This window comes from Dipodomys ordii, unplaced genomic scaffold (genome assembly GCF_000151885.1).
Source record: "Dipodomys ordii isolate 6190 unplaced genomic scaffold, Dord_2.0 Scaffold1, whole genome shotgun sequence".
Classification (NCBI taxonomy): Eukaryota; Metazoa; Chordata; class Mammalia; order Rodentia; family Heteromyidae; genus Dipodomys; species Dipodomys ordii.
Genome location: NW_012267217.1, coordinates 59,152,171 through 59,157,129, shown reverse-complemented (window position 1 = coordinate 59,157,129; position 4,959 = coordinate 59,152,171). Strand labels below are relative to the sequence as shown.

The following is a 4,959-nucleotide window of genomic DNA, read 5'->3' as shown; positions in this document are numbered from 1 at the left end:
CGCCGCCCGCCCCAGCAGCCCCGGAAAAGGCGGGAGACGCCGCCGCGCTGAAGCAACCAAGCGAGCCGAGCCAAACCGACGCGGAAACTCACGCTCTCCGGGGCTCGCCTGCGTCTCCACGTCGTCGAGCGCGCGTGCGTGCGTGCGTCATCTCGCACCGAAGCTGAACCCGGATGTTCCAGTTTATGCGAGGGCAGCCTAGGGATACGGCGGCGGGGGCCACATGCGCATGCTCAGTTGTGTCAACCAAGCAGCAGCGCATGCTCAGTGGTGGGTTGCCGTGCTGTGATCCCTGCAAGCGGGCCCCAGACACGGTTTGGGCCAGGCCCAAGTGTGTACAGCCTGCCCTTTGGGCCCACGGGCTTGTGAGCTGCAGCATGGAGTCAGAGGCTAGCAGGGGAGTGGACAGGAGGACTGTCACTCCTACCTCTGCTGGCCAGGAGCTGCTTACCTCAGAGGGAGGAAGTAGGCCAGCAGAACCAGAGCCAGGGCCAGGCCCTCTTCACCTCCCGGAGCTTGGCTCCCAGAGGGCATGTCCAGGCCCTGCCCTTTCAAAGAAAGGCCTGCAGGAGTTTGGTTTTATTTATTTACATGTCATCTGATGCACTTTGGGTTTGGGTTTTATTTGTTGTTGTTTGGGATAAAGTTTATGGTCGTTATTTCAGATTAAGTTAAACGTCGTGTCGTATTCACTTCATATGGTGTGGAAAACACTGCAGCGTAAACATTTCGTAACTAGAGGATCTATTTTGTTCCAAGGAGGAATCTCAGCGCAGGTAGTTTATACTGCTTTTCATTTACTGAAGAATTGTAGCCGATGTACTTGGTAGCCTATTCAAAACTGCCCTAATAGATGAGTTTTATCTTCTAGCCTTCTATTGTTGTAAGGACTCACCTAAGATTCATTTTAGGGGTGGGGGGGTGGGGTTGGGATAAGTGGGAGTGAGGCTCCTTTGGCTGAATGCCTGCCTAGAAAGCTCAAGGTCCTTCATTCAAACTTCAGTACTGTCCAAAATTAACCCATCTTATTTTGGACTTTAAGTGAAATTTTGGCTGACTTTACAAGATGGTTTTGTGTGTGTGTGCACGTGCAGGTGTATGTGTGTGTGTACAAGGCTTACAAATGACCAAATTCTTAGCAAATGGTGGGAATATGTTCCTTGAAACTTCTAAGTCATTTTTTCATATAAGTGTGTGTGTGTATGTGTGTGTGTGTGTGTGTGTAGGACTTCATGACAAGATTCTTAGCAAATGGTAGGAATGTGTTCCTTGTGAAATGAGGGTACTGGGTGTAACCAGCACATCTTGGCCACATGGTGGAGGAAGGTGAAGTTCCCCCCACCCCACTCCCCCAGGTAATGGATGTCCCTGAATTCCTGTCCCCTGACCCTATTTAGGCCAGACCAGCTCAGGCTCTATTGTGTCATGTCTCTTGTCTCCTGGCTCTCCTCCAGTCAACAAGGGATCTCACACTAGCTCTCCATTGGAGTTGATCTTGTTTGTTGGTATTCTTTTTCTGCTCTTTCTTTGTTTTACTACTGTCATGGCTCGGTTTTCTAAGTGTTAAGTGTATTCAAGAGGTTGCAGATCTTTGGGACAGAAGTCTACCTGTAGTCGCCAGTTTTCTTTTTTTTTTTAATTTTTATTTTTTTTGTGAACACACTGTACAGAGGGGTTACAATTACATGGGCAGGTTAATGTGTACATTTCTTATCAAGCATTGCAGCCTCCTCCTTTGTTTACCCTTCACATTCCTTTCCCAGCCTCCCCCCCCCATAGTCACCAGTTTTCTAATAATGACTCCCAATTTGACCTCTCAAAATGTTTTTCATGATTGAATGCCCCTACAACACTTGAATCTTCTGAGTCATCCTTTTATATAACAGTTGTGTGTGTGTATGTGCACCAATTCTGGGGCTTGACCTCAATCTGGGTGCTGTCCCTGAGCTTTTGTGTGCAAGACCAGTGCTCTACCACTTGAGCCAGCTCCACTTACAACTTTTTGGTGGTTAATTGGAGATAAGAGACTAGGGACTTTCCTGCTGTCCCCTTCCCCCAAAGCTGGCTTCAAACACATTCCTCAGATCTCAGCCTCCTAAATAGCTAGGATTACAGGCATCTGAGAAACACACACACACACACACATTTTGTTCAGAAAACCAACTGACAATGACAAACTGCATTCCTGGAAGCAGAAAATCAGATGACTAGGGACAAAAGTAATTGCCTATTTAAAAATATATTTCCTATGAACAAAACAAAAGTAATTCCTCAAAAGGAAGGGATCCCCATTTATCCTTCTGATCCATGATCATAGTCATCCATTCAATTAATACTAATCCTATCTCTTCTATCACCCCCTACACCTTTTTATAATTGCATCATTTTTCTTGTCCTTATCATAATACATCAAATATAGAGGTGATTTTACGAGAGCCACAAATCCAGAAGTCTCAATACAGTTATCTCATTAAAACATAATTATACATAGGGATTATGAATATACATAGGTAATTATATTTCATTTCAAATACTTTAAGTGAAATTTTTCTTAGACATTTAAGAGAATAGAAATAAATCTTTTAAATTACCTTTTTATCCTGCATGATATAATTTGTTGAGCAGGGTAGACATTTTTTGCAGTTTCTACTGAGATAAGTAAATTTTTTTATTTCCATTATTGGAAGCATAGCTTCATATCTTAACAATTAATATGTACACTAAACCAGGCTTACGAAAACAAAAATAATCAATGCTAGAAGACACACAACCTAAAAGGTATATAATTGCTACAATATCTAGTAAAATAAACAGTCCTAAATGCTTAAAATATTTAGGTGGATCTAAATATGTGGCTCAAGTGATGGAATGCCAGCAGTGAGCAAGAAAGCCAAGCAAGAGTGGGAAGCCCTGAGTTTGAACCCTGATCTCATACCAAAAGAAATCATATTTTTATCAGGAGAAAAGATAGCATTCTGCACACTGCACATAATAAGGTGATACATACTTAATGGTCTAAAGTAATTATTTAAACTTTAAAACTTGAAGGAGAAGCAAGAATCCCAGGAATTAAGCCACCTGGATTAAACTATTGTTTCTAAATTGTGGTGCTTGCATTGAAATAGTGAAGTTAACAACCTCTGCACTATTCACAAGTCCTGAATGAGAAGGGGCAGGAAGGTAGGTAAGTATTACTAGCTTTTGAGATCCAGCTGAAGGTGAAAGAACAAGAGGTCACAGATACCATGTAGAAAAAAAAGTACAACTACATTATCTCTCAAAGAGAAGAGATTGGTTTTTATCTCTGATTGCTTTTGAAATGTTTATTATTATACCGCAAATTGTACCAAAAATATGGGTAACAATTTACAGCCTTCCTCTGTTCCTCCCACATGCCACTGAAGATTATTGTGTTGCCATGGGTTAAACCCCTTCCCCATGTAACCAGTAAGAAGAAGCCATGCTCCAAGTCTCTCTTTTTTGGAGATGTCCCTAACATCCACACCTTTGACCTGGGGCAGAAGAAAGCAAAAGTGGATGGGTTCCACCTTTGAGGACACTTGGTGTCAGATGAATACAAGCAGCTTTCCTCTGAAGCCCTGGAGGCTGCCCAATTTCTGCCAACACCTACATGGTAAAAAGTTGGGGCAAAGATGGCTTTCATATTTGGGGGGCGACTGCATCCTTTCTACCGCATCCACAAGATGTGCTAGTGCTGACAGACTCCAGCCAGGTATGTGAGGGAAGCCCCGGGGCACCGAGGTCAGGGTCCGTGTCCATTCACAGCAGGCTACAGAGCACACAGCACGTGATTGAAGCCTTATGCAGAGCCAAGTTCAAGTTCCCTGGTCATCAAAAGATCCAAGTTTAATGCAGATGAGTTTGAAGACATGGTAGTTGAGAAGTGCCTCCTCCGTGATGGTAATGGAGTCAAATACATCCCAAATCGTGGTTCTCTGGATAAATGGTGAGCTCTGCACTCATGAGGGCTTCTGCCAGCTGTGCTGGATCACACCTACCCCACTTCTTTAATCATGCTCATCTATAAAACGTATCTTGTATCTTTCTTTTTAATAAAAAGGAATGTACAGCTTTCTTATATAAAAACTTGCAAAGTCATTCCAAAATATAAGTTCAAAACCCAAACAATGTATAAAAAGCATCATATGATGATGATAATGGAGTATGCAGACTGTAAACATAAGCAATTTGCATTGGCTGTACAAATATCAAAGTAGAATTGAAAACAAGAATTATTGTAGAGGCAAATATATTTCTCAATGAGAAGATAATTTATGCATCAGAATTATAAATGTAGATACACCCAACAGTAAAGCCCTAAATTTTTTTTAGTATATATTTTTTATTGTAAAGGTACTGTACCAGAGGGGTTACAGTTGCATGAGTAAGGTAATGAGTCCATTTCCTATGGAGCATTGTTACCTCCTCCTTTGTTTTTCCCCTACCATCCCTTCCCTCCCCACCTCCCCAACTCCTCCCTCCCCACCCCCTGAAGTTGTAAAGTTTGTTTTCAACATAGGATCTTGTACATTTCATTGTTACGATGGGACAACCAGTATCCTGAACCCTAAATTCTTGAAGGAAAGTTGCATTCCTTCAAGGTCTTAGGGGTATAGCTCATGAAAGAAAAGAAGGAAAGGAAGGAAGGGAGGGAAAATGAAAGGAAGGAAGAAAGGAAGGAATGGAGGAAGGAAGGGAGGGAGGGAGGGAAGGAGGGAAGAAGGAAGGAATGGGAAGGAAGGAAGGGAAGGAAGGAAGGAGAAAAATGGGCATAAATATATACGACCAAAACTACCCACTGAACAATTAAAAGGATTATAAGACAGGCTACTTCAATATATTCCAGACTGGCCTCCAATTCTCAATCCTCCTGCCTCCGCCTCACAATTGCTAGGATTACAGGTATATGCCATCATGCTACAACTTTGGCGGGGGGGG

At 42.8% G+C, this 4,959-nt stretch overlaps 1 protein-coding gene and 1 pseudogene across 1 annotated transcript in view; one reads left to right on the top strand and one right to left on the bottom strand.

The window, feature by feature from the left end:
• The window catches only part of Rhbdd1 (rhomboid domain containing 1), a 132,539-nt gene extending 132,366 nt beyond the window's left edge, over positions 1-173 (bottom strand). Inside the window, exon 1 of the mRNA XM_013012306.1 lies at positions 93-173. The gene's annotated coding sequence lies outside the window, so the exon portion shown is untranslated. The remainder of the gene's footprint in view (positions 1-92) is intronic.
• A 3,219-nt stretch (positions 174-3,392) lies between these two features.
• Positions 3,393-3,986, top strand: LOC105988213 (annotated as a pseudogene).
• Positions 3,987-4,959: the final 973 nt, after the last annotated feature.